General features: G+C 40.7%; 1 protein-coding gene across 6 annotated transcripts in view; it reads right to left on the bottom strand.

The window, feature by feature from the left end:
* preb (prolactin regulatory element binding) overlaps positions 1-4,789 on the bottom strand; it is a 26,887-nt gene that overhangs the window by 20,827 nt on the left and 1,271 nt on the right. Inside the window, exon 2 of one of the 6 annotated variants that reach the window (XM_020587248.1) lies at positions 454-515. The exons of the other annotated variants lie outside the window; for them this stretch is intronic. The gene's annotated coding sequence lies outside the window, so the exon portion shown is untranslated. The remainder of the gene's footprint in view (positions 1-453; positions 516-4,789) is intronic. 6 annotated transcript variants of the gene reach the window in all.

Below are 4,789 nucleotides of genomic sequence, written 5' to 3'. Positions count from 1 at the left end.
TGTCACCGGTTCTGTTCATTATTTTTATGGACAGAATTTCTAGGTGCAGCCAGGGGCCAGAGGGAGTCCGGTTTGGGGACCACAGGATCTCGTCTCTGCTTTTTGCAGATGACGTTGTCCTGCTGGTCTGGGTGTCTTTGCTTAGACTGCTGCCACCACGACCCGGTTCCGGATAAGCAGAGGAAAATGGATGGATGGATGGATGGATGGATAAACGAACAGCAAAACAAAAACATCATACTTAAAACAACCCCCCATCATAAATCACAAGCTCAACAAGACACAGGATCATACTGGTTCAAACGCCAGACGGTACAGATGAGTCTTCAAATAGGTTTTTAAAAGTGGACAACAAGGGGGCCTGTCTAATATAAAGGGGCAATGCATTCCACAACTTAGGCACCCCCACAGAAAAAGCTGTCCCCCCCTAGATCTCCGCCTAGCCCTCGGTACCTGCAAGAGCAGCTGGTCAGCCGATGTGAGGCACCGGGAGGGGCTATAGGGATGTAGCAATTCTGTAAGATAAAGGGGAGCCAAACCATTTAAAGATTGACATAAAGAGTATGAACAACCCCACGCATGCACACAGGAGGCAACACACACATACACACATAGGTCAAATTAGAGTGACAGATCTTACAGGCAATCCCAGCAAATCCACCAGTTAACAGGGTGAAGAGGCAAACACAAAGTCAGCGTCTTGCCCAAGGACACTTCAATATGTGGGCTGCCGGCACCGAGATTCAAACCTTCAACCTTCTGTTTGGGAGATTACTGTTCTACCCACCGCACCACTGTCGCCTCCCTCCCTTAATATCCATCATGTACCCTGTTCACCACCTCAGCAGCTAGTATTACATAGTTAACAAAGTGTAAACAATGTTTTAAGCATTAAACTTCATCAGTCTATTGTTTAAATAAAAATATTTAATTTATATTACACAAGAGTTTCAATTTGTAGCGGACCTTTTTCTTCAGAATAACTTAATACAGAGATTTTATTTCTTCAACTTAAGAATCAGGGGTGTTCTGAAAAAAGAGGTGGGTAAATTGTAACAATATGAGTTGCATAAATGGCTCTTACAATGTTGATCAGGGTTGAACATAAAATGTAGATAATGTAGTGTAATTCAGAAACACTAAGCTATAACTGTGTTGCGCTGATAATGATAGCAAGCAGAATATTGGTTGAATTTGGTGCATAAACTCTATTTAGAGTAGGTAAACTCTATATGTCATAAATAAGAGAGGTGTGTAAAACACATTTAGTTGCATTCAGCTTCAGTCTTGCTCAGATACCCCCACCCCAGACAAACCTTATCCCCCACACTTTTAAAAAGCTTGATATGCCGCTGCATGGAGAACCCAGAGATAGCAGCCAAACCAGCGTTGACCATGGTATGTTCGAGGTATTTTAATAGATATTATGAGGTCACATTTTTCTAAATTCTGTCCTAAAAAGGAAACTGGTTGATAGATAAATATAATTTTTTGTGTGTGAATGAGGAATAAAGGAGAAGCTGACCTGCATTGTCACAGATGCCACTGCTAACATGATGGCATGCATGAGGGACTGAAGCATGCAATTTGCATAGCATGTGCTTTAAATTTGGTGGTCAAAAATATACTGGAGCAGGCCTCACAGACATCTGCACCAGGGCATGACAATTGTAAGATACAGTATTTCAGATTAAGCACAACAGCAAAGGTATGGTTACTCTGTGATTATCTAAAAATTTCACACACTGTATGGTTGTTGTTTTTTTACTGCCATTATTCTCTCATATGCATAATAGACTGTCCTCTTCTAAGGAAAGACTTGTGTAGGTGCTGGAGCAAATGGCACATCCCACCCTAAAGATTATTCAAGAGGTGGATACTCAGAACAGCACAATTCTCATGCTCCAGTGGCTGTATGACTTCGAATGACCAGAAGGAGCTGCATTAGCATCATTGGCGACAGACATACGACCTCTGACAGCAAATGAATATGACTATATAAGGGAGTGTCTCAAAGTGTTGTCAAGTTTTAATGATGCAGAGAGGCTCTCAAATGTTGAGGCAATGAAGCATTTTGACTTTGGCTACTTTGCTAAAGCCAAGGTTTAAGACCTTGGGTTTTTGAGCCATCAAAGGGCTAAAGAGGGTATAAAAAGTCTAACAGCAGAGTGTGCTGCCATTATCAGAGCCTCTGAACCAGTACCATCATGTTCATCGCCCTCCTGTTCCTCCTCAACACCACCATCATCATAATCATAACATCATCATCAAACATTCCAAATATGCGACCTCTAACTTCCTCTGGTGTGTTTTTATTTTTCCTTTTTTTTTTCTTTTCTATTGCTTGCACACATAATTCTATTTCTGTATTTACTAACAGAGGCTTTTGTCTATGGTGCCACTTAGATGCTATTGTGGCCCACAGTGTAACAGCAGATGTTACTGTGGAGGTGCAGCGATACCTGAAAGAACCAAACATTAGTAATAGCTGTACTCAAAACAGCATGTCAACACGCTTCAAACCACTTCTTCTAACTGGAGGACTAGCGGCTCAATTCCCGGCTTGTCCAGTCAACATGTCAAAGTGTCCTTGAGCAAGGCACTGAACCCCCAGTTGCTCTCAGTGATGACACCGGTGTGTGAATGTGCAAGTGTTTTGGGAGTGCAAATGGCCAAGCGCTATACAAGTATAACACCATTACTTGCAACACCTCCTTTTCAAAGCACTGCTTCGGGGTATGTATCAAAGTGGCAAAGTCAATTTGAAACGCTTCAGACCTTTGAAAGAAACCTTTGAAATGCTTCAAATTTTGAAGGTTTGCAACGAGGGGCTGGTGAAACATACAACTGCTCATCTTCAGTCAGTTGATTCAGTTGACACTACCTGAATGACCAAATAAAACTTTGAGCTGATCCTCAGTCAATGATTCCTGTTATGTGCCACTTCCCATTAACAAAATAAAAGTCTGTGAAAATGGACAGATTTTGGGAGGTTTTGTGTAGGAGAGACACAAACCTATTTGATATTTGGATGATGGAGGAAACAAAAAAGAGAACAAGGTCACTTGTGTAGGAGCATTTCGAGTGTTTGCAGCCCCATTTAGTCAAATGTAGCATTTGTAACCAACATCTGACTTTTCATAACAACACATCATCAGTGTTAAGACATCTGTTCTAAGCATCCAGAGGATTTAAATAATGGGTAGGGGGTGCTCCAATCAGGATTTTTGGGGCCGATCACCAATCTCATCACTAGAAGCTGTATCGTCCGATACCGATCACCGATTACAGGGTCTACTTGAAGCCTCATCATGTATCATTATTTATTAAACTATATTTGACAACAATGTAAATGAAGTATTGAAATTACAAGAAGAGGAATATTATGAATTGACAACTGCATTTATTGGCATGAAACGTGCAACACTTCAACTTAAAACATAGCAGCCTGTGCTTGCCTTGGTTAGCAACTGGGGACAGCTTGGAGCTTGACAAATACAATTTTCCTGTTGATTATATAAAAATAAAAATAAAAAATAACAAAACAAAGAGCTTTAGAGTACTTTAACTTTAGACTAAAAACTGCAACAAAAAAGGCTATAGTCAAAATTGTGTTTCAAGTCAGCCCTCATTTTTTCTAATTTACTTTAAGGACCACAGGTAATAATAAATTACACAACAAAAATAAATGAAAAACACAAATAACAAAAAACTTGCATCTCCATATCTGTATCTGTTTCTATCAACTACAACTTTAACTCAATTCTCAGGGCAGGACTAACAAGCCATTGCAAGTTCACATCTCTTGGGATGTCAAGAAGAAAGGCAGTTAACTAACAGAACCACAACTGCACTATCACGATGGCTTCTGCATCATGAATCAATAATAAATTCTGAAGTAGTTACTTTTTTCTCAGAAGCTCAGTCAGATTGTGTGGGCATGTAGAGAGGTAGAGAGAGCAACAGTGATGTAGAGAATGTAGATTAGTAGCTGGCTTCTTGCATCAAGGGCAGATTTTTCTTTATAAATATAAGCATCTCCGCATTTTTGGCTGACAGCTTGTTGCGCTTCTCATCCACGATATTTCCTGCTGTGCTAAAAAGTCGCTCACTATCAACACTTGTGCATGGGGCAGAGAGGTAGGTTTGTGCTGCTTGTGCGAGAGCAGGAAAGCGGCTTTTATTGTTCTGCCAAAAAACCCTAACAATTTGTCTTCCACAATAGACAGCGGCTGATGATCTAGGCATATGAATTCCATTATTTTGTTTGATATTTCTTTATGCTTCTTACTGTCCTTGCAGTAGGGTTGCTGTCTTTGAAACGTCTCTGTTACTGACAGCTGAGTGACTGTCGCACGAGTTGCTGAACTCTCCCACTCTCTCTTAACGCTTAACTTTGAAAACTGCTCATGTTCCTTTACATGACTAACCTTTAAATGTCTGATGAGGTTCGTCTTGTTAAAATGCTTTAGGTGCTTCCCGCCTCGTGGAATTTGCTTGTTACACAGGTTGCAGATTGCTAATGTTGGGTCTTTTTCACACACCATGTGAGAAGCCATTTTAGCAGCGCGCAAAAAACTTGTCTCGCGAGTTTTGCATCATCTGATCAGCTTTTCTATATCGGCCATTATAGAGACAGCCGATCAAACTTCCCAAAGCAATTATCGGCCAATTGTGATCCGTGACCGATCAATCGGTGCACCCCTAATAATGGGTTAGAGTTAAGGTGAGAAAACTTCACATGCGTTTTGTTTGTGATACTGTGAAAATGACTCAAACACTGATAACG

The sequence above is a fragment of the Monopterus albus genome, unplaced genomic scaffold (assembly GCF_001952655.1).
Source record: "Monopterus albus unplaced genomic scaffold, M_albus_1.0 scaffold446.1, whole genome shotgun sequence".
Lineage (NCBI taxonomy): Eukaryota > Metazoa > Chordata > Actinopteri > Synbranchiformes > Synbranchidae > Monopterus > Monopterus albus.
This window is presented reverse-complemented; position numbering and strand designations above follow the sequence as displayed.